This window comes from Suricata suricatta, chromosome 16 (assembly GCF_006229205.1).
Source record: "Suricata suricatta isolate VVHF042 chromosome 16, meerkat_22Aug2017_6uvM2_HiC, whole genome shotgun sequence".
Lineage (NCBI taxonomy): Eukaryota > Metazoa > Chordata > Mammalia > Carnivora > Herpestidae > Suricata > Suricata suricatta.
This window is the reverse complement of record NC_043715.1, coordinates 10,122,948-10,147,125: the sequence shown is the minus strand read 5'-3', so window position 1 is coordinate 10,147,125 and position 24,178 is coordinate 10,122,948.

Below are 24,178 nucleotides of genomic sequence, written 5' to 3'. Positions count from 1 at the left end.
AGGGCACCTGGTGGCTCAGTTGGTTAAGTGCGGGACTTCTGCTCAGGTCATGATCTTGAGGTTTGTGAGTTCAAGCCCCACGTGCAGCTTTGTACTGACAACTCAGAGCCTGGAGCCTGCTTCAGATTCTGTGTCTCCCTCTCTCTCTGTCCCTCCCCTGCCCCTGCTCTCTCTCTCTCTCTCTCTCTCTCTCAAAAATTAAAAAAATTTTTTTTTCTAATTTCTTTAATTAGATATTTCAGTGTGAGTGAGTGCTGGCTTCTAGTTCAGCTATAACCTTGTGTGGTGATCTATTTATTTATTTATTTTTAAGAGAGACAGAGACAGAGAGAGTAGGGGAGGCGCAGAGAGAAAGGGGGACAGGAGGATCTCAAGTGGTCTCCAAGGCTGCCGGCAGAGAGCCCGATTGGGGTTGACTGGGGGTCGAAGTCATGAACCACGAGATCATGACGGCCAAAGTCTGAAGCTTAACCGCCTTCCCTGTTGATTTGAAAGGGTCCCTCCTCTTGTGGTGAATATAAACTCTGTGTTTTTCCTGCTTTCAACCCCCTGGGACTGTTGGACAACTTACTCTTCCCAGTCTCCTAGCAACTGCCTTTCACCTCCTCCTCGCCTGGGGGCACCTGGGCAGCTCAGTCTGTTCAGCAGCAGACTCCTGATTACTGCACAGCTCTCCGTCTCCAGTTCCAGGGATGGAGCCGGAGCCGGGCCCCCCACCCCCAGCCCGGTGTCTGCACTGACAGCCCAGATCCTGCTTGGGATGCTCTCTGCCCCTCCCCCGTGCACAGAAGCACTCTCTCTTTCACTCTGTCCAAATAAACATTAAAAAAAATCTCATTGCCTTGAGTGGGAATGGGGCCCACTGCCAGGCTCCTAGTCATCTGGCTTTTTTCTTTTCCTCAGACCTTAATCCCCCAAATACCTACTGCCTTAAACCTAGCTCTCTGATGGCTTCAAGCAGTTTGGTTTGTCTGTTTGTTTGTTTTTGTCTGGTTGATTCCAGTAGTTCTCGGGGGAAAGTCGGTCCGTCCCCAACTATGCTGCTATTGCCACAAGCTATGATTATAAAAGCTCAACTAAGATGTGATAGAGCATTTGTGCACATGCTGCTTTAGTAAGAGAAAAGCCCACTGGCTCGTCTTGCTGATGAGGGAGCCTAAGACAAGGTGAGGGCAGAGCGGAAGCGGATAAGGCATCTGCCCGCCCCCCCCACCCCAGAAGGGATCCCTGTGCTGTTGCTCAGGCTTTCCTGGCAGCCCCAAAGCTAAGAGAAGGAGCAAACAAAAGGTTAACTGACAGAGATCACAGTCCTGAAGAACCTGAGTCTCCGGGAGTTTACAGACGTCTTAGTAAATTATAAGAAAAAGGCAACCTTATCAACAGTCTAACCTCCAGAAACCTATGGACTCAGTTTCCTGGAGCCCTAACACGCCCCCACCCCAGCGATGTGAGGAACAAAGGCAAGGAGGAACCGGAAAATCAAACTGAATTTCCTTACAACCTGCAGCCCACTGACAAATACTTGAGGCAAACAGAGAGCACACCCGGTCTCCAGGAACTCCCTACTGTCTTAATGTTTACACCGGACTGGAGGGAAAACAAACTTAGGTTGACAACACCAAGGCCTCAAGCATCAGCCGAGTCCTCTTTAGCATATGAAGGTCCATCCGGAGGATGCCCCCGGGCTCCAAGGTGTGTCTTCAGTCACTCCTCACAACCCCACCTAGTCCTGTCTGCCTGCTGTAACAAAAAGCACCTTTTGCACCAAAAATGTCTCCAGCATTCTTCCTTGGCTGTAGGCCCTGGACCATCTCCCGTGCCCCCCCCTCACCACTCCAAAACCCCACAGTCGCCAGGGTCCCTAAAGCTCACCCCTTTCCCCAGACAGAACACCAGCCTGCTGAGTTCATTTGATCTGAGCATTCTGGCTACAAGCCTGTTGGATATCGATTCGCAGATCAACACGGTGATAATAGCTTGCATTTTCGCAAGTATTGTTTGCCGACAATTAAAGCATTACTTTTTTAGAGTAAAACCATTTTTCTTCCCAATGGTAGAGAAAATGTGGACAGTGAGGATGGTAGAAACTTACAATGAGAATCAGTAAAGCTGCAAAGCAAGAGGATAGACAAAGCATATGAGGTTGTTGGAAGGCATTAGAAATGAACAAATACAGTAACAGTAATCTTTTCATAAAGTATGTTAACTTCCCTTTGGGTAGAAATAGTGTTGTTGTATAGAGCCAAGGGCATACTAATACTCACAAATAAACAAATAAGATGGTGGTGAAAATTAACATGTTAATATTAGTATGTTGTTAAAATTATGCTAGTGGGGAGGGTATCGTGTCCCTGCGTGCACAGGCTCCTCCGTCTGGATGCATCTCTTCCAGATTTTTGCAGGCAGATGCATGAGGAAAGGCCAAACTATCAGAAGAACTAATGGCATAATCAATCTCGTACTGCATCCAGAAGCCCAAATCATGTGCCAATGATTTCATGATAATAATAATAATGACAATAATAATAATAATGATTTTCATATATGAGAAAAAGCAATGTCCAACCTGCCCTGTTCAGAAAGTTAGAACTATAAGCAGTTTTCACCATGGGGAAGTAAAGAAAGTGAAAAAGCCTGGACAGAGAGATTAGATAAATGGCAAATGTTATTTATATATAAAGACAAGTTCCAAAAGCTTGTGGTTTGGTTTGATTGAGAAGTTAGTAATAACTTTATTAAGCAAAGTTGGAGGGATTCACAGGTACTAACTTTGTTAGATATTAAGAAAACGCACTTATCACAAGGTGAGGACTTTAACATGAACATACCCTTGTAGCTATTATCTCTGTTAAGAAACAGAACGTCAGTAGTGTCACAGAAATCCGTGCTGTTCCTCCAGCACACGGATCTCCAGCCGAAAATCACCATGAGCCATACCTCTAATTCCACTGATTAGTTTTGCCTGTTTATGAAATCTACAACCTACTATCAGAGCATATTCACATTTGGGTCTAAATTCTGTGGCTCAACATCACGCTTGTGCGATTTATCCCTGGTCGGTCCTTGTAGCATAAGTTAATTTATTTCTATTTTTATATATTATTCCATTGTACAGATATGCCATAAATTATTTATCTACTCTACAGTTGGTGAATATTCGGGTTTGAGCTACTGTAAATAACACAGGCACAGATAAAAGTGTACATCTTTAACATACATATTCTATGCATTTCTGTTGTCCCAACCGGTAGCTGAATTGCCGAGTCATGGGAAACCCACACGTTTGGATTTAGTATGCGGGACCGAAGACTTGTCCAAAGTGCTAGTAACCATTCTACCTTCTACCAGCAGAGTCAAAGCTCATATTCTTGCATTGTTATACCCAAGTTTCCAATATCGCTCCCCAAAACCAGAGACTACCAGGAGACTGAGTCACGCTTGCAAAAGTAAAGGGCGGTTTTATTATGGGCCTAGGGTCCCGGGGTCTAAACTCGGGCTCACAGACTTTACCAGCGCAGTGGATTCATGCTGAGAGCCTCAAACATGGCGGGGTAGGGCTTTTACGAGTTTTGGGAAGGGAGAGATATAGGAAATCGCAACACAGGCGCAGCGATCCAATCCCTATTGCCTATCAATACTGGCAGTAACTTTAACCATTCATTGATATTTTTAGTGGGAGCCAATCACAACATTTAGAGTATTGACCAATTACAGAGTGGGCCCAGGACCCTCAGGTAGGGCGTGACTGGCCTCAAGCAATAGGAACAATAGATGATTATCTATAGCTTCTATCTTTAGGCCCGCCCTTAGAAGTGTTAAAGGTGTTAGCTGGCCTTTCCGGATTGGATGTTACAAGGTCGTCCCTCATTCCTTGGGCAACGTGTGCCCTTCATTGTCTAAGGGTTCTGAGTAGCCGAATTCAGACCTGCGTCCTTACAGCACATCCTCTCCAACATATCCACCTGCCTTTCAGTTTTATCCACCCTGGCAGTCACGTAATTTGCATTTTTGAATGAGCAATTGTGTTGAGTATCTTATATGCTAATGCCTTATTGGTTATTTTCATTTGTGAAGTGTAATTTGTTAAGGATGTTGGTCTGTTCTGTATATGAGTTCTTTGTTATATATTGCAAAATAACTTAGCCCACTCTCTGGCTTGCCTTTCTAATCTCTTCTCTGTGCCTTGTAACGACTCAAGTTTTTAATGCTACAAAATTCTATTTGTCAAACTTTTCTTGTATGTTTACTGTTTTTATTCTCAAAATGATACTGTATTCATTTTTTAACCGTACATATTTAAAGTACATAACATGATGCTTTGACATATACAGTGAAATTACTGCATTCAAGCTAATTAACTTATCATCTCACTCAGTGGCCATTTTTTGTGTGTGAAAGAGCAACTGAAAAGAAAACTTTTAGAGAATTCTAGGATTCAGAAGCATCTGGGTGGCTCAGTCAGTTGAGCATCCGACCTTGGCTCAGGTCATGATCTCACAGTTTGTGGGTTCAAGCCTCACGTCAGGCTCTGTGCTGACAACTCAGAGCCTGGAGCCTGTCTTCGGATTCTGTGTCTCCATCTCTTTCTGCCCCTCCCCTGCTCATTATCTGTCTCTCTCTGTCTCTCAAAAATAAATAAATGTTAAAAAATAAATAAAAAAAAAAGAAAATGTCCAGCATTCAGTATTCTTTTTGTTGTTATTTTAGATTTATTTATTTATTTTGAGAGAGAGAGAGCACAAGTGGGGAAGGGGCAGAAAGAGAGAAAGAGAGAGAGAGAAAGAGAGAAAATCCCAAGCAGGCTCCACATCACCAGTGAAGAGCCCAGTGCGGAGTTCAAACTCAGAGCCACGGGATCATGACCTGAACCAAAGTCAGACATGTAAATGAGCCAACCAGGTATTTCCAGTATTCAGTTTTATTTATTTTCTTTTTTATTAAAGAATCTTTTTTAAATGCTTATTCATTTAAACAAGCAGGAGAGGGGAAGAGAGAGAGGGAGACACAGAATCCGAAGCAGGCTCCAGGCTCTGAGCTGTCAGCACACAGCCTGACATGGGGCTCGAACTCACAAGCTGTGAGATCATGACCTGAGCTGAAGTCTGTCACTGAACAGACTGAGCCACCCCAGCGCCTCCAATATTCAATTATCTTCACTACAGTCATCACGCCGCTCATTAGGGCTCTATACTTTTTCATCCTACACAACCACCACTTTGTACCCTTGGACCAACATCTTCCCCTCTGTCCATTCACCCCACCTCTCTGCCCCTGGCAATGACTCTTCTACTCCCTGTTTCTATCTGTTTTGTATTTACAATAGATTTGAAAACCATCAGGTGTCTGTCAACATATTAATGGATAAAGAAACCACGATACAAACACATACACACAGAGGGATATTATTCAGCCTTAAAAAAAAAAAAAGGAGATCCTGCAATTTGCAACCACATGGATGGACCTAGGAGACATTGCAGTCACTGCTTTTGACATCTAGTTTGAGAAAACTTTGTCTACTCTGAGATCATGAAGGGATTTTATATGGACTCCAGTTCTCTGTAGGAACCTCTAAATTATCATCTCTCCTCTTGATAAAAATCACTTCTACCTGCTTCAAAATATGGATGATCACAGACTTGGATTCTAACACTGTTGTTTTCTTGGACCTATTTCTTGTCTTAATTTTTTTAAAATTAAATGTCCATTTTGTATGAAAAAATTACAGGCTCTAGATGACACTAGGTTCCTCCGGGGACCTAGGTTTTAAATTCTTGCAGGTAGCTAATACAGGCATCCCCTGAAACAAGCAGGTTCAAGGTTCAAGGAACACAAAGGTCAAGGGTGGGTTTAGGTTTTGCAAGGTCTGGTCAATTTTCTGGTTACTTTTCTTACAGGTTGTTTATCAGGATCCCTTCCTTCTTAGGAGACTCAGATTCCAGTTTTTCAATTTCTCGTGCTGTGCATCTGCAGAAAGTTCTGAGTATCTTCTTAGACGTTAGGAGCGGCCAATGCGCCTGTTGTGCTGTGACCCTTTTGCACTGACCAACAACTTTGAGATGAAAATGGGAGCAGAGCTAGATTTCCTCTGCTTCTGTTCCCTTCGTGGCGGGAATTGGCCCCTCCAGGCCTGGCTGCGGTCAATGATCTGATCCCCAGTCTTTGGCTGTCACCCCTGTAAGACTGTCGCTCACACTGCTGAGCTGCTACTTTCCGCTCAGCTCTTGTACAGCCTGCTCCGTGCTGTTCAACAGTCTACAAACGCCTTGACCAAAAAAAAAAAAAAAATCCATATAGAGTGTTGGGCTTACCTCCAATGTGTTTTCCTTCTCTCCAGGTTCTTGGCTGTACACGTTCGTTCTGCCTTGATAACTCTCTTGTACCTTCGAAAATGTGTTTTCATTGCATTTACCATTTCTTGTGTTCTTGGCTTTCAGTTTGGTTGGTTGCAGACTAATCTATCATAGCCAGAAGCAAGTATCTTCAGTTACTGCACTCTTGAGTCCAAAAATAAAGCCCTAAAAGTAAAGGAAAATGATTGATAGAACAAAATTATCCTCAATATGAGATATTTAAGTAAATGCACTGACTATATTTTAAACAAGATTATTTGCTGATTTGACCGTTCAAATGACTCCTGGAGTTACATTCTTTTGGCCGCCGCAAGATTCCAACACATAGATGTAATCTGGAAAATATTAGTATATATTTAATCCTGTTGAATATATATTAAGTTTATTTCACTTAAAATAAAAGCTAAGAAAGCACATTCTCGCCGTGGAAAGCACTTTCATGATGAGCTTTAGCAGTAGCTAGTGTTTATTGTACACAGACAGCACTCTAATCCACGTTTTCATTAAATACACAAAAGGATTACTGCTATTTATATCTTTGAAATGAGGAAAGAGGCAGAAGGGGAAACTAAACGTGTCTAAAACTACTCTGTAGTAATCAGAGAAACCAAAATTCCAACTCAAGTGTACTTGATTCCAAACCCCAGAGGTATATACGCTGTGTATACCATTCAATCAATGTACCCAAAGTCATAGTTGGAGGGCAAAATATGGAGTATGAAGACAAATATAAATCTGGAATGCTCACATGAAACTACCTGCTGAAAGAAATTCTAGCGTCCCTAACGTTTGTGTGTGCCCACAAACAGGACAAAGGAAACAAAGGCTTTCACCTCTACTCATCGGAGTCACCTAATTTGCTACAATCCTGTAATACATTGAGGTCCCCACCGGGAGTGACATTTCTGATTACATGAGCTTCACAGGAGCCACAGCTGTCCCTGGACCCAGGCTTGTTAGCTCAATAATGCGGAAGTGAGCACGAAGGCTGTGGGGCCCCTGTGATGATAGTATTGTTGGACTTTAGGATGTTATTAACAATTTGCAATACAAATGAGGTGTCTGCAGGAGGCGGAATCACACTGTGATCATACCTAATCAATGTAAGAATTAAAAACAAGCTAACATGTGGGGAGGCACAGATGTGGATATTAGGAGCCAAGCTTTAGCCTGCCATTAGCCTGACAATCATTGAGCTCAAGGTCAGGATGGATGTGCGTAGGTTTATTTCATTATCCTTTCCCGTCATTTCCACGGAACAGGGATGAAGTTAGGAAATCTTTGCATGTGAAGGTTGATTCAGAGTTCTTTTTTGCCTCCACGCTAGGCAGAGACTCGTGGGGCCACTCCCTGGAGATCTCGTAGACTGAGTGGAGATATAAGTCAAATCAGCATCGCACAGTGCATTAACGACCAGAAAATATTTGGGGGGGGTACCTTCATAAGGTTGTATTCTATTTAATTTCTTCACGTCAGCTTTCTCAGTGTGTTAACTCCAAACCATTTACTGTGCCCCCTCCCCCATCCCTGTATTTGGTAGCCAACAGAAATCCTATACAAAACAGGGGTTGGGCACTTTAGAACAGATAAGAAGACTGGGGTATAGAAGGACTTAAAAACACGGAAAATTCCATTTCCAAGAAATATAGTCTCTGGTGTAAAAAGACAGCTGCATTTAGTCAAATTTGTCTTTTTGCCTTGAAGTGATGGTTTCTTGTGCCATTGTTCTGGCGAAATGCTTTTGATGGGTCTTAAAATTATATGGTCACTTCACAGAATCACGAAGATGTCATTTTCTGTATTCTGGCAACAAGTTTTAAAGGTGATTGTGAAATGATTCATGGAAAGAAATTAGAAATTATCTAAAGAATAACCAACAGGCCCACAGGCTTCCTTCAGAATTTAACCAAATCTTTCCTCGTGTTTCAATCTAAATGCTTTATTCTTTTTTGGCAGAATACTGCCTCAGCGACATTGTGTCCTCCTCAGTGGACAATATCAGGAGACATCTGCTGTTACTTTAGTAACATTGATACTAATTTTGACCACTTCATTAACGTGGTGTCTGCCAGATTTCTCCTGGCAAAGTTATTTTTGTTCTTTTTGTTATTAATATATGTGGTGAGGAAGTTTTGAAACTGCCTGAATGTCCTGTTGAAACTTGCACCTAATGGTTTTAATGACCAGTGTTGCATCATTTAGTTCTGGGCTAGTTTCAAAATTAAGGTTTTTGTAGACTCTTCCTCTATTTACGGAAATGTCATCCTACTGATAGAAAACCTGTCTCCCTACGTGTGTCTGTTTTTGGATGTTGTTTCGTATATGAAAATGGTTTTTCATATGTGAAACAACATCCACAAACACAAAAAAATACATTTTGTAGAAAGGGGCTAATATTATTCTGACAAATTTGTAAAATATGAGTCACAAATGTGCATTAGATTTGATGCCAGTTTCTTGGGAAGTTTGGTGCAAGAATCTGCTAAGCACAGTGTACTTGAATATTATTAGTACGAAATCCTTCCCATTTCTTGGTACGAGTTTGGTTGGCACATGGAAGGAGTTTTCAGTCAAATATTCGTGTGGTGGAGAGAACCACAGGCTGTGTTTGTGTACTGATAAGAAGACAGGATGTCTTGCTTTTTAAAAAAATTTTTTTAATGTTTATTTATTTTTGATACAGAGAGAGACAGAGCATGAGAGGGGGAGGGGCAGAGAGAGAAGGAGACACAGAACCGGAAGCAGGCTCCAGGCTCTGAGCTAGCTGTCAGCACAGAGCCTGATGCGGGGCTCGAACCCACAAACGTGAGATCTGACCTGAGCCGAAGTCGGAGGCTTAACCGACTGAGCCACCCAGGTGCCCCATGATGTCTTGCTTTTACCACAGCCAATGAGCCAACATGTCTCTCTTTCCAGTTTTGAGGAGTTCTTCCAGATGTTAAACACGTATTTGCAAATACAAATATATGTGTTAATAAAATGTATTCAAAAGCTCTTTACCATTTTATATATGATTTGACTTACAGTGCTTTGTAGAAATCTCTAGCTTCAAAACAATTCTTTTTAAGTTTCTTTATTGATTTTGAGGGAGAGAGAGAGAGCACAAATGCACAAATGGGGGAGGAATAGAGAGAGAATCCCTGGCAGGCTCCATGCTGTCGGCACAGAGTCCCATGTAGGAACAAACCCACGAACCATAAGATCCCCACCTGAGCTGAAATCAAGAGTCAGATGCTCAACTAGCCAAGCCACCCAGGTGCCCCAAAACCTTTCTAGTTTTATACAAGTCTTTTGATTGTGACAACTAAGTTACTATAGAAGATATAACTAATGTTTACCCACTGTATATAGTACATGCATTTATTTGCCCTCAAACCCTAGATGTATCTAGAGTTTCTGGCATCAAGTCTCAGCTTTTTGGATGATGTCTTCAATTTTGCTTATGGAAAATATTTTTCAAAGATCATGAAGTAGGATGAGTGCTGGGAACAGTGCATCTAGCTAAAAAGTAACATAACCTATAAATACAGAACCTATAAATTTTTTTAATTTTTCAGTAAACACATCCCAACTGAATTCTGTTTGGTTTTTTCAACAAAGGTAGATGAGGTATTTTCTGAGATCAGCAGGGAAGATTTTGAGATGGTTATTTGTTTGGTTTGTTTTGGGATTCTTTTCAAATTTTCTTTTTCCCTAAAGACGATAGTTTCGTGGTCTAGAAATATGCTACATGACTCATCCTTATTTAGCCTTGAAACTTCAGTAGGGACATATTAAATGCATCTAGTTAAAAGTGATTCAGCATGGGAGCAGACTGAATGGAAGAGCAAGAAATGAACCAAATCCAGCGTCAAGAGCACTATGGAGACACTGATGGCTTGTGTTATGAACACAGACCCTTGCTACGCCTTGATTGGTCACTCTATGTTGATGAAATGTTTGAAGCGAATCATTATCCAAGTCAAAGATGGTCAGGAGAAAATCAACGGAACAAGATTATGTTGCAACTTGTTTTGACAACATTTTTCTATTCAAGCTACTCACATACATTAAATTCCTGACTCACACAGGACAATGGAAAGGAGAGGAAAAGGTCAAATTTTAGAGCTGTGCAATCAGGGTGTTTTGTCATTTATGAGAATGAAATGAAATACACGATGATTATCTGGCATGGGTAAATTTCTTAAGTGATATGAACTACCATTTCATCAAGGCCATATCATTACAGCAATGACGGAAAAGTGGACAGACCATGTGCTATGACTACACAGTCACTGCAGAGTTTCAGCCACATACTCAATTGTGTGTCAATGCACTGATGGCAACATCCTCTAGTTGCCCGCAAGATCCAAAGAAATGTGTAATTTACAAATGCTCATTGCCAAAGAAAGCCAATTAGTTCTGTGAGCTTCCAAAATACTGATGGCCAGACAACATATGATTGCATGGTAAATCCATGAGGCTTTACAGAATTCTAGTAAAACAAAAGAAAATATCATTGACCATTTTTCTATGTAACAGGCTCAGTGCTGAGTTCTCTGAAGACAGGGAGGAATTTCTCCTACTAAGTCTTTTAGTATCTATTTTGCAGGAAAGGAATTTGAGGTTCAAGAAGGCTAATTAACAGACTCATGATCATTTAAGAAAAATAAGTTTTCATTTATGTAACCCCTGCTGTAGCTGATAAAATATGTCAAATTAATAAACATTTGTTTCTTCTTTTTTCTTAAATGTAACCTATATATTTAAAATGTCAACATCTAGGGGGCACTTGGGTGGCTCGGGTGGTTAAGCCTCTGACTCTTGACTTTAGTTCAGATCAGGATCTCATGGTTCATGGTTCATGCACTGCGCTTGACGCTGACGGTATGGGGCCCGCCTGGATTCTCTCTCCCTCACTCTCTGCCTCTCCACTGCTAGTGCTCGCTCGCCCTCTCTCTCAAAACAAATAAATAAACTTTAAAAAATGTCAACATGTAGTTATTTTTTAGTTACATACGATCTGGGAAACAAACAAACATTTGTTTACAACTTCAGAGTTCAGAAATACGTGACAGTAGACAAAAATAACACTCCCATTGGCAAAGAGACATCCTAGTGTTTGTACAAAGAGCTACTAACACATAAAAATAGCTGTGGCTCACACGTTTAGCCTCCGTGGCTTTTCTTTTTTTCCTTTTTTAATGTTTGTTTATTTTTGAGAGAGAGAAAGAGAGAAAGAAAAAGTGAGCACAAGCAGGGGAGGGGCAGAGAGAGAGAGAGAGGGAGACACAGAATCCAAAGCGGGCTCCAGACTCTGAGCTGTCAGCACAGAGCCTGATGAGGGGCTTGAACTCACAAACCCTGAGATCATAACCTGAGTGGAAGTCAGATGCTCAACCTACCGAGCTGCGCAGGTGCCCCAATCTCCATGTTTTTCAACAAATCCTGCTCTACACTATACTGTGGTGCAAGAGTGTTTTTGTCTTTATAATTTTTTCAGTACATTATCCTTTAAAGTTGATTTGTGTTAAGGACTGTGCCGTGCATATTATTTTAGTAGCTTTCCTCTCATTTTTAAACGAGTGTCCCTGGTGATTTTCCTAAGGTGTATATAGGAGTAAATACATGCCAAAAAAGAAAAAATATGTATAGCAAACCATACAAATGTAAATGTAAACAGATACTTTTCAAGCAAAGGCACAAAACATTTATTTTTTTGCTCCTGTGTTGCACAAATCAAAATGAAGTTTTATAGATACGATGTCTGATGTATTTTCTTCACAAAAGAATAATGTTTGGGGTATAAGTATATTTGTGAATTTACCTGTATGTGAATAATGTGTCTCTGTGTGTACGTGTTCTTCACAAGTTCTTATTTCCTTTGGATGGAGCTGCTACACTTGTCTTTTCTTAATCAAGAACTTCCTCTGGACTATTTTGCTTCTTTTCCTAGGATTTTTCACCAGTTAAGAAATTAGGACTCTTCCATTTAAATTATGCAGGGAAAATTACAGAAACAACCACAGAAATTCTCCCATGTGGGAGAATTGTGGGGAAGATTAGTGGTGAAATTTGATTTCAAGGCCATCCCTATTTTTTTTCAATTTGGAATTCATTTTCATTCACTAGCAAGGAAATGGAGATCCTAGGATATCTAGGCGAAATTTGTAAGATATCAAAGCTCAGTAAGGTGGTAAGACTAATGACAATCAAAAGTTCTCTAGATGTGAATTTCCCCCTCTTTAAAATGAAGGAAAAGATTTATGGCATGGCTGAGGTCTAGTCCAGATCTGCCACACAGCTGACAATCACAGACTTATGTTTATACTCCATCAGTGACCTTATAAAATGACAAATCACTTTTGGATACTTCCATTGTTAGACCTGCCCTTAGTCTTCTATAGGGATTATCAATTGCCCAAAGTCCCTAGAGGAGGCATTTATGGTCTTCCTGTTATTCCAACTTCCTCTCCTCTATCCTGGTTATATATGATCACACAAGATGGACACCTGATCAAAGACAGCCAGCTCTGTTCCCTTTCTTTGTTCTATAAACTTTCTTGGGGATAACCATAGCAAACCCACAGACAGAGAAATAGAGAGTGTAACGCATGCAGAGAAAATGGAGCGGAAAGGCCACAAGGCTCTGGAGAGATGGGGCAGGAAGTAGAATTGCCCAAGGCTCGACAGACACCCTGTTTCCAGGAACAGACCACTCAAGGTCAGGAAACACTTTTTACTCTGTCCTTAGGTTCCAAATGGTCCTCTTTCCCATAAAGATTTTATTCATTGTATAGAATTTGGGTGGAATCGGGGTCCTCCTTTTACTAGAACAGAAATGAAACCATTGAAAATATTTCATGGGTGAACTCTGTAATTCAGTGAACAAATATCAATGTTTTGATTCTTTGATAAAATAAAGGAAATCCCTTAGTCATTACTAATCCATTCATCTAATGTATTTTGATAAAAATAGGAGTGCCTCATATGTTCTAGGCATTTTCCAAGGGTCTGTGGAAACAGCGATCAGCAAAACAGATAAACATCCTTGTCCTCATGAAGCTTGCACTTCAGTGGGGAAGACAGGTAAAGAGAGAAGTGATAGATGTTAATGATGTCTTCTAAAGAGGAAAAAATAAAAGAGAGGACAGGAAAACTCGGAGGGGTGGGAGTTACAATACTCTATGAAGTGTCCAGAGAAGCCTTTATTTGAAATATTGACACCTGAAGAAGAGGGGGTAAACAGAGAGTACAGTTGATGACAGACCGTTCCAAGGAGAAGGAAAAAGTGAAAAGGATTTCAGGAGGACACATGACTGCAAAACAGAAAGGGGGAGACTTGGAGATTCCGGTTCTGCAGGTGAGGACCTTGAAAGTCACCACCCCTTCCCAACAAGTAAAAGCTCAACGGACTGAAAACTCACAACTGTTCTTGGAACCCTTGGATCCAGAAGAGAAGTGAGGACACAGGGCAAACCACTGTCTCCAAGGCTGGAGAAACAGACAAATAAGAGGCGGCTGAGCTGCCTTCCTGAGCACAGACATAATTATAAACCAGTGACAGAGCTGGGAACCTGAAATGTGATTATTTAATTGCTGGGGGGGTCAGTGTGGACAAGTCAGAGCTAAAAACTCCAGCAGGGGCAGTCATAAGGGCACCTCCACAATATTGTGAGATTTATCTCCAGGAGTTCAACCATGAGGGAAAGATCCCCTCCTGGTTTAGGCAGGGAGAAGGGAAAAGCTACTATTATAACACACACCAGAACACTCTATTCTTATCAAGGCCCGCCTTCAGAAGAAACTACTTACCCACAGCCTAACCTGCTGAGCCTAACCTCACTGAGCAGGGAAAGGGAAATAGTCAATTCCAGTCCACCCTAGCCATCCTGCCCCACCTAAGTGGGAAGAAAGGACAGAGGGACCCTGGAGAAGTTCACGGGCTGGAGGCAGGTGCACTCGGAGACTGAGACCTGCGGGAGCATGCAGAGCCTGCCCCTCCACCTGCCTCTCATGACCACGGTACTAAAGGCTTATTGATGGCAGTTCCTCTTACCCTGTACAGCATGACAGGCTATCAAGAAAAAATACAAGGCGCACTAAAAGGCAAAAAAACACAATTTGAAGAGACAGATGAGGCATCAGAAATGGATGTGGTAAGGATGTGAGAATGATCAGACAAGGAATTTAAAACAACTACGATTGATATGTTAAGGGGTCTAATAGATGACAACATGCAAGAACAGACAGGCAACATAAGCAGAGAGATGGAAAGTCTAAGAATAAACCACAAAAAATGCTGGATATAAAAAATACTGTAACAGAATGAAGAATGTCTTTCATTTGGGCTTAACAGTAGACTGGACATGGCTAAGGAAGGCATCTCTCAGATTAAGGGCATTGCAGGAGAATCTTCCAAAACCTAAAAGCAAAGAGACAGGAGACTGGAAAATGTGCATTGTGCATACACACACATGTATGTATATATGTACGTACACACACACACACACACACACACACACACAATCTAAAGACTGGGGGGCAATTACAGAGGTCCCCACGTTACCCATACAGTAGTGCAGTAGTATTTGAAAGTGGAGTTGGTTAGTTGTAAGTGTATAGCTCTAGGGAAACTACTAAAAAATGCTTTAAAAAAAGTATAACTGATGTCCTAAGAAATGAGAGAAAACAGAATCATAAAATGCTCAATTAAAACCATAAAAAGCAGAGAAAGAGTGGAAGACAAAAACAGGAACAAAGAACAAGGCCACAAGTAGAAACCAGCAATGACTATGGTAGATATTCCCACAACTATATCATTATCAGTGACCAGCTGCATGTTGATGGTCTAGAGACACCAGTGTTTTCTGGGTGGATCAAAAGACAAGCCCCAACTCTACCTTGTCTACCGGAAGCCCACGTGAAGTAAAAAGGCACATATAGGCTTAAAGAAGCCAGGCTGAGAAAAACAGGCTGCGCTAAAACAGCGAGGCGATAGGGCGGTTGGGATGATGGGAGTTTGACAAGGAGGGTGGCAGACTAGAAATCCCGGAGGTAACAAGTAGCCAGATGACATAGAACGTTGTTTTCCAATTCTCTTAATTAAAAAACAAATAACTTTATTGGCGACCAGGGACAAGAGGCTGTGCACAGGCTGGTGTCATCCCCGGCTGCTGAATCACAAGAAGCTCAGAGAGACGCACGTGCTGCTGCTTACTTGTATGCACTGGAGGAAGCACAGAAAAATGGAAGCCGCAAACTTAATTCCTGGTTATGCTATTTACATTATGTGATAATGGGTTCATTACTTAACTCTATAGGCTTCAGTTTCTTCATTAAAATTAACGATAGGGAATTTCATGAATTACCTTAACTTTCAATATAAAAGTTCATGACTCTATGGCTTCTATCAGCATTCATTACCACGGATCTATGAGCTATTAGTCAGGGCTCATTTGGTTACAGAACAAAACAAAAACTCATTTCGAAACTAGTTCATGATAAAATACAACAGTGCTGAAGAGAAGACGTGGGACTAACGTCCACTGGGAGCTTCATCTCTGTCAAGTGCAGGACAGCAAGGGCACAACTCCGTGCCCAGGACGCGGGCACCTCCAGGTCTGCTCTCCGCAGGCTGCCTGCAGCTCTTCCTGGCTTATCCCAGGAGACAGGGTGGGGGGGGCGGAGGGGGAGGGGGAGGGGGGAGGGGGGAGGGGGGATGGAGGGGGGAGGGGGAGGGGGGGGCCTCTGCCTCCAGCGGCTCCACAACACACCTCCCACTCTTTAGAGAGACTCCTCCCCTCAGTTCTAGTTACAAGAACCCTGAGGCTCCATCACCTGCTCCCTTCTCTGGCCAGTATCTACGAAAGCCATTAGGGGAAGAGGAAAAGCCCTTCCCTGAAGTGCATGAGGGAAGCTGCTCCCATCAGAGGGGAGGCTTCCTGAGAACAAGGTACAATAGGTATCCATGCAGATGCTTTTCCAGTAGGCAGTAGGCGGTTGTGAATCATCCACTGTTGACTTTAAAATGTTATGTGGATGTGTTCGATTTTAGAGAGAGTTTCCTTTTCCAAAAGAATTAAGATGAAATGTCTCTAGGTTATTTTTTAATTTGCTTTCTTACTGCATAAGATGGGGAAAGGGAAAGCTTGGGAAGAAGTCTCTCTCGACGCACAGAAATGGAACGTGGAGTTTAGTCCTGAGCCTGAGGTTGACTAGCAAGTGCCAAAGGGCCAGTAACTGACTTCCTCTAAGAAAGGAGCAACAATCTGAGACCTCATGTCCCCCAGGTAACATAAACTGCAAATAATTTACTCATTAGGAAGCATTTTGCCATTAGATTGCTTGGTCCTCACGACAGTTCTATGGGGTTACCACCAGGTAGTCTGCAGAAAACACTGAAGCGTAAAGTCCTTTTATTTTTCACTATGAAAAGAAAAAAAATATGAAGGTAGTAAGTAACTAAAAATTACTTTTTTGGTTTCATTTATTGTGGTATGTGGTCTACACAGAGAAAACCACATAAAATGGGCACACTTAAAGCATACAGTCCTGTGAATTTTGACAAATTCATATAGTCATGTCAACACCACCTCAATCAAGAAATACTATACATGACGTCGGCCTTAAAGACTTATTCAAGATCATCAGTTCCCTACTCCCCAACAACTCCCAGCTGACACCAATCTGATTTCTGTGCCTATGTGTTTCTTCCTTCCCGAATGCCACGTAAGTGTAAGCACACAGCATTGTAACCTGGTAAGTCTGACTTCTTTCATTCAGCCTAATGCCTCTGAGATTCTTCTGAGGCAGTTACTAGGTGTGTCAAGAGTCCACTCCTATGTATTGCTGAGTAGTATTCTACGGTGTAGATGGACTATAGTTTTTCCATTCATCCCCTGCACGACGTTTGGGTTATTCCTAGCTTTTTGACAATTACAAACAAAGTTGCAAGAACTGCATTCACATAAGTGTTTTAGGGGGACAGGTGGTTGTTTCTTCTTGGGCAAATGTCTAAGCACGGCGCTGCTGGGTCATGTGCCAAACTCTTTTACAAAGGGGCTGTCCCATTTTGATTCCAACCAACAATATGAGAGTTTCAGTTGTTCTATATTTGCTGGTATTTGGTAATTTTATTAAGTGGATTTTTAATAACATAGCTGATAAAAGAGAAAGCTTGAGCTCAAACAGAACTCTCTTGACTCTAGATGGAATAAATAAAATTGAAAGCAGTTCTATACTTAACAGAATTACATAAAGGTTTTTGCATTTGGTGTTCATTTTCTATATAGGACCCTATGGCAACGGACCATTGGCTATTGCCTAATTCTTATAATACAGAAAGTCGTATTGGAAAAGTCACCACATGGACTGTTTGTCCTGACTTCAATTCATTTGCTGACCTAATAACAGCACACAACTTGTCTTTAATCGGTATCAATACCAGCAGAATTTGGAGTACTGAAATTTTAAGAATTCAGAAACTAAAACTTTTACTTTGGGAATGGTTTACCTATATTATCCTTAGAATTAAAAATGAGTATATGAAGCCTGATGGACATTCCTCCTACTGTGATGATTTGGGAGTTAGAAAAGAGTAAAGCAGGGGCACCTGGGTGGCTTAGCCAGTTAAGCGTCCGACTTTGGCTCAAGTCATGATCTCATGGTTTGTGAGTTGGAACCCGACATATGGACAGCTCAGAGCCTGGAGCCTGCTTTGGATTCTGTGTCTCCCTCTTCTCTCTGCCTCTCCCTCCATCCCTCCCTCAAAAACAAACAAACATTAAAAAAAAAAAAATATATATATATATATATATAAAATAGACTGCATGTAGCTGTGGTCTTTCCTCTTTCATCCATGACCATTAACTGAAGGCCCTGCTGTTACAAAGCACTATGAACACTGCGGTGGCACAAAAGTTCAAGTCTCTACCTCTGGGGGAAGCCCTGTGTCAGCCCCCATGTGCAATTGCTTCCGTCCTTCCTAAATCTTCAGGAGAGAATGACTGATGGCCTTCGCCACTCCACGCCTTCAAGGAAGCAGGAACTGTTCTGGGGTTCCTTGCTCCCAGAAACTCTTCCCTGAGAAGCTGAGGATGCATGGCAGAGCGCATCGAACAGATTCTTGAGGAATGCGTTTCCATCATGTCTTGTAGCATCCTGTCACCAATGATGTTTATATTTAGTCTCTTAGGAGTTTCGTGTTATTAAATCTTTTTTCCCCTTACTCCAGATTCTTATTTCCTTTGAGTAGGATCCAATTCTATCTCTGTGAGAATAGATTAGAACCACTTCCCAATACGTGCTTGTGTTTCATATGAGAAAATTGTTTCAGCTGATGATCTACTACCAGTGACATGAAAGATGATCCTGAAAAAATGATCGTTTGCTTCATATACTTTTCATTCAAGATGCCTAAAACTTGATTTCCTTTAACTCTTGCCACATATTAATTGCAGGTTATTTTACAGGTGTCTTATGGCATTCCAGAGAGTAGCTATTTACATCTACTACGCACGCTATAAGGAAATTCAGCATCTTCACAATAACTGTCATCACCAATAAACCTAACATTCTTTAAAGGAAGCAACAGTGCATATGGAAGCTTTTACCAAGGTTTTGAGTCTATGTCATGTCCCAGAGAGAGGAAAATACCCAACTTTACATCAGTCACTGATTTCTATTTCACTTTCCACTTTAATCCAGTCAAGCCTCAGGTGCTTCGTGGGGACAGTGGGTTGACTCAGGACTTCGGTATTTTTCCCCTGTAGAGCTTCCATTTCCACCCCTACTCCCACGTTTTTCTTTTCTCCTTCTTATTTAGAATTTTGTTTTGCAGAAAACCCCATTCAGGAGGGAAAAAGTCAAAGAACAGTTACTAAGATAAGAGCCAGGGAAAGAGAATACCCGGTTCTCATTCCTGGTCCTACTGCCTCTAGCTCGTCTGACTCAGCAAGGTATTTAACTGCTCGGTGGCTAGTCGTCTGATTTGGAAAAGTGGGTTAGTAAAAGTAGAACTAATGCATATCTGAGGATTAAGTGAGTTAACCCACAAAGTGTATGATTGTTTTCCTAGACACGCTCAGGGCGACGCCAGTGTTAGCGACCAGAGTACGTTGTGTTTCTATGGAGAATAATTCATTCCTGGTTGTGCTTTTAAGAGTTCTGTTGACATCCAGTCCCCTAGCTTCTCTTGTTCCCTCCCAGAGGGCCTGTTAAATATTTTATAAACAAAAAATAGCTTCTCCCGAAGAGAAATTCTGAGGTTAAACCATCAGAGAATGCATTTGTCACATTATTAAGGATCTATGTCTTCCACAGTGCTAGTCTAAGTAAGTGGTCTGGGAACACCACTTCTTCTTCTTCTCATATATCTTATTCACAATTGTATTAGTAATATTTGTGATAATAGTAAAGAGAGATAGCTTACCCTTAATGGTAGCTAATAAATAGGAAGCAGGTACTGGAATAAATTACATCATTTTAGAGAAAAAAAATGGATATTAGTGTTTTCCATCCTAACTATCTCACTGTTATGAGACTTAATGTAAATATTTGAGATTTTAGTACATCAGAATAATTACAACATCACAGTGGGGTTTAGACACACTGCAGCAGTAGGGAAAGGCTGGGTTTATAGCCAGTTCCCAGATGGGTGACCTTGAGCAAGGAACAAACTCTGTGTTTTCAGTCTCCTCTAAAAATGACAATACCCATGGAAGCATCAGAAGGTTTAAATGAGATGCATGCATTGCTTCTCAGCCTTTTGGCTAAGATCAAGTGTAAATGCGAAGCATGCAGTAGGTACTCAGTAAATGTCATCCATTTTTCAGTCCTCGCACAAGTCACAGGCACAAAAACTCATCTTCAGCATCCTATTAGTTGGATAATTAGTTCAATCTCTCACTCTGACGGATTCCAGCTTACAGATGTAGTTGATACCAGATTCAGGCCCAAGACCTGTGTAGTCAGGAAAGATGGCAGAGCTGGCTTGTCATGAAAAATGGCCATCCACTCTCAGAAGCAGACAGAAATAAGCATTTGCTTTCATGGATCTTCAAGTCCGCTGGGTTGGACTGAACTTAGCTGAGCAGTCAGGCTTCCTGCTGTAACAGGTGGAGAGGCTCTACTCCACACGTCTGACATCTTTTTTGGGTGATAATAACTGGGGCTTGCCCCTCTCATGGCCCAGGCCAACACAGAAGGACAGGCAGAAATACACAAGGCCTCTTACGGACTACCCTTGAATTTACATAATCTTTACTGCCAACACGTCATAGGCCAAAGGGCCTACTGTGGTCCAGCTGATACATAAAACTTTGCCATGTCTTTTGCAATCACTAAGTCTCAGCCGCTCTGAAGGAGCTCCTACATGCCGTCCAGTGAGGCTCACCAAAATGGCCAGCGAACCAAGGTATAAATTGTCTTTAGTCTTAAAACTATTCAAACCCCAATTCTCATTCTATGACCAAGACTTGCACATTTTAACTGTCACCTTATTTTATCTCTTCATCACTGTTCTGAACACCTGAGCCTTTCTGCTCAATTACATGGATGTCAGCAATCCTTTTAGTAATGTATTCATCGACACACCTATGCAAGTTACAAAGACATTTCCCTTCGAGTTGTATTTGATAAAAACTTGAGCAAAGTTTTTGATCTGGGTATTAGCCACTTTAAAATGTGACAATATAAGCTTATCTTGGCAGGATTTGAAAAATAAAAATATTTGCAATCAGAACACGGAACTATTTTTTTGTGCTTCGATTTATATGCTGTCTGATTTTTATTCCAGCTACTTGCTTTAAAATGATGTCATATGCAATCCACGTTCTACCAGTGTAAATATAAATGAAACCTCATGAAAGTTAGCATGGCTCATTTGAATCACAAATGGCTTCTCTATTTTTGGTATTACAAGAAATTAGTTGTCAGTCATTTACCTAAAATATCCTTTCTATTTTAATTCATGAATGACTTATTTTTTGTTTGTTTTATTTCTCTTGCTTCACTTTGCTCATGGTATTCACTACAAGTATAATTGGTGCCCATCCAGGTCCCCAGTGAATCCATCCCCAGCACTCAAGATTTTGGCCACTTGTGTCTCATGTATATTACCCCCTCTCTGAGAACTGCCTTCAGCCCATGAAAGTGCTTCCCTTAGGGACTGAATTATTCTGCTTTCCATCACAGTGCAGTCTTAAGATGTCTTGCCACATTGAATATTCTGCAGAACATACTTTGGTTCATTGTATTTATGACATCATACTCATCTATTAAGAAACACTGAATTCTCTAGATACCCTGATGGCAAGAGAGAAAGTATACAAAGAATCAGGAAAAGATGCACAGTGCATCTTTTACCACAAAGAAATAACTGCACACAAGAGAATTCTTCATGTTCTGTATACTCTAAGCTTGAAGATAACGCTCTGACCCACTTACTGGGTTATGTTCAAGACTTTAGTTTTGAGTGTGGTTCTGAAGACAAAGATTTTTGCTGCAGCCAGTACAGGCGGAGACACGGACGGCCCTGCCTCTTTAGCCATATGTTTCAATAGACCCCATGGTACTGAAGTATCTATAGTAAAAAAGAAAAAAAAGACACTATAGTATATCAGACACAGAAATCAGTTAAAACACTTGCAGAGGTAATGACACTAATCACAGGAGGACACTGCTGACATCAACATGACTTTTCGATGAAGATGCTAATCCTGATCAATGCCAGACTTCCTAACCGTGAATCTTCTCTTTCCATATTTCACTCTGTGGAAGCTAGTGATTATAGCCAGCCCACACTCAGCAGGAGGGAAACTGTGATACCACCTGGTGGAGGAGGAAAATTCTTCTCTAAAGGAAGAGTCATCCCTTCTCCCACATTTATTCATTTACTCATGTATTTATATCAATACTGACTCAGGTATTTAGTTTTTGAGCTATAATAAGATTCTGTCATAATTCATTTTGTTGCTCATAATTTTCCAGCTGTAGCCACTGGGGGCTCTTTCAGGCTGACTCCTGTGCCCTTTTGGCATGCCTCAGGTTTTGATTTTTTGTTGTTGTTTATTCGTTTTCTGGTTTTTGCTTTAGCAATTCCTTGCTTTCTGGCACTACGAGGTCCTCTAGGCTCATCTTGTATTTCCTGCCCCAGACCACGAATCAGACATTTCCCCAAAGAGCTATAAGGCCAGGTTTAAATGTGTCATAGAAAATGGAATGTGCCAAACACGTTTATATTTCATAGAGCAAGCTTGATGTGGAGTGTGAATCAGGGAAAATACTTATGATGCAGGAAGAGATCACATTCTGGCATATAATTTGCTTCCTCTTGCCTCTTTTGTTTTTCTTTATTTTTCTGACTTCAACACATACATCATCATAAGTGCTTTTTATTGCTCAGTGACGACCAAGAACAGTAAGCAGAATTGGTAGATGTGTGCCATAATGTGTGTCCTTCTTGATCTTGCTTCATCATAGTTAATAGTTACTCCTTGTTCGGTTGTTACTTGCAGCTCAAAAGGTTAACGTTGAGAGGAATGGAACATCTTCATGATGTCATCTTTGTTGATTCAATGGGAAACAGAGTAACTAGCTCTTCGGGGACCAAAGGGAGGGGCAAGCGGTGGACAGGACATCAGGCAGCTCCTTCCTGATCCATGGTGACCTGCCTTGATTCCAAGGTCACAGGAGACAGATCCAGGCATTGTACACCAGGCACAGAAGACAAAACTAGAACAAAGAGAAAGACCACACCTCTCCTTTCTGGGTACATCTGTTTACTGGCCTTTTGACCCAAGACAACAGTTTGATTACCTGTTTAGACAGGAGCTAACTGAAAACACATGCAATGGAAAGACAAAGTTCCAGTGGTTTTCACTTTCAGATAAAGTTTACGGTCCAAAACTTAATGAACATTCAGACTAAAATTTGTTTCAATAAAAGACTTCACAATCCATTTATGACTCTCACCTCCTCTTCGCCCTCTCCACAGGAACTGCTTCATTGTCATACCCACACATTTTCTTGAATACATTATGTAAATAAGGAACAGATAATTTGTTGAAAAGCTTCAGACTGGTGAGAATTTTTTAATACAGCCACTTGGAGTTTTTACATGCTTGCATTAATAATTGTTGGCTATGATAATTTATTTCTAAAACAGGGGGTATTTGTCTGAAAATGGACTCATCTCCAGCATGTCTCACTATTTAATTAATTTCTTGAAGATGAAACTTTATGGCAACATTATAGATGCAGAGAAAAAAAGCGCTTCCGTTAAATTAAAAGAAGGCAAAATGCAAAGCTTAATTAGTAGAATATATTTACCAGTAAGAACTAATTAAATACACATTAATCAGTTAAAATAAGTGTAGCAGTATTAGGCTTTTTCTATAGTTATATTCCTTATGTCCTATGCCATTAAGATACCTTCTCTGGTTTATTCCCCACGCTCCCCGTTTCTTGACTATCCACTGCTTCTCCTTTGTTGGCTTATTCTCCTCAAACAATGTCTACATGCTTGTTTGTCCCAAGCAAGGGTCTGGTTTCATCTTTCCTCTCCAGGTCATAGCTTTAAATATTTTTACATTTCTAGCCATGACCACTTCTCAAAGCTTGAGACTCTTAAGTCCAGCTTCGGATGTGACTTGTTACCGGCACTGTGTTTGACATTGAAACTTAGACTCTTCGGGGGTACCTCTAGCTTCTCATCTTCTCCATGTTGCTAAATGGGCTCAACATCTACCTTCCTCCTCCAGCCAAATGTGAGAAGTTTCCCATCATCTTTGCTAGTATCACCTACATCGAATCAAGTGGTCTAGCTCCAAAATATTTCTGGATCTATC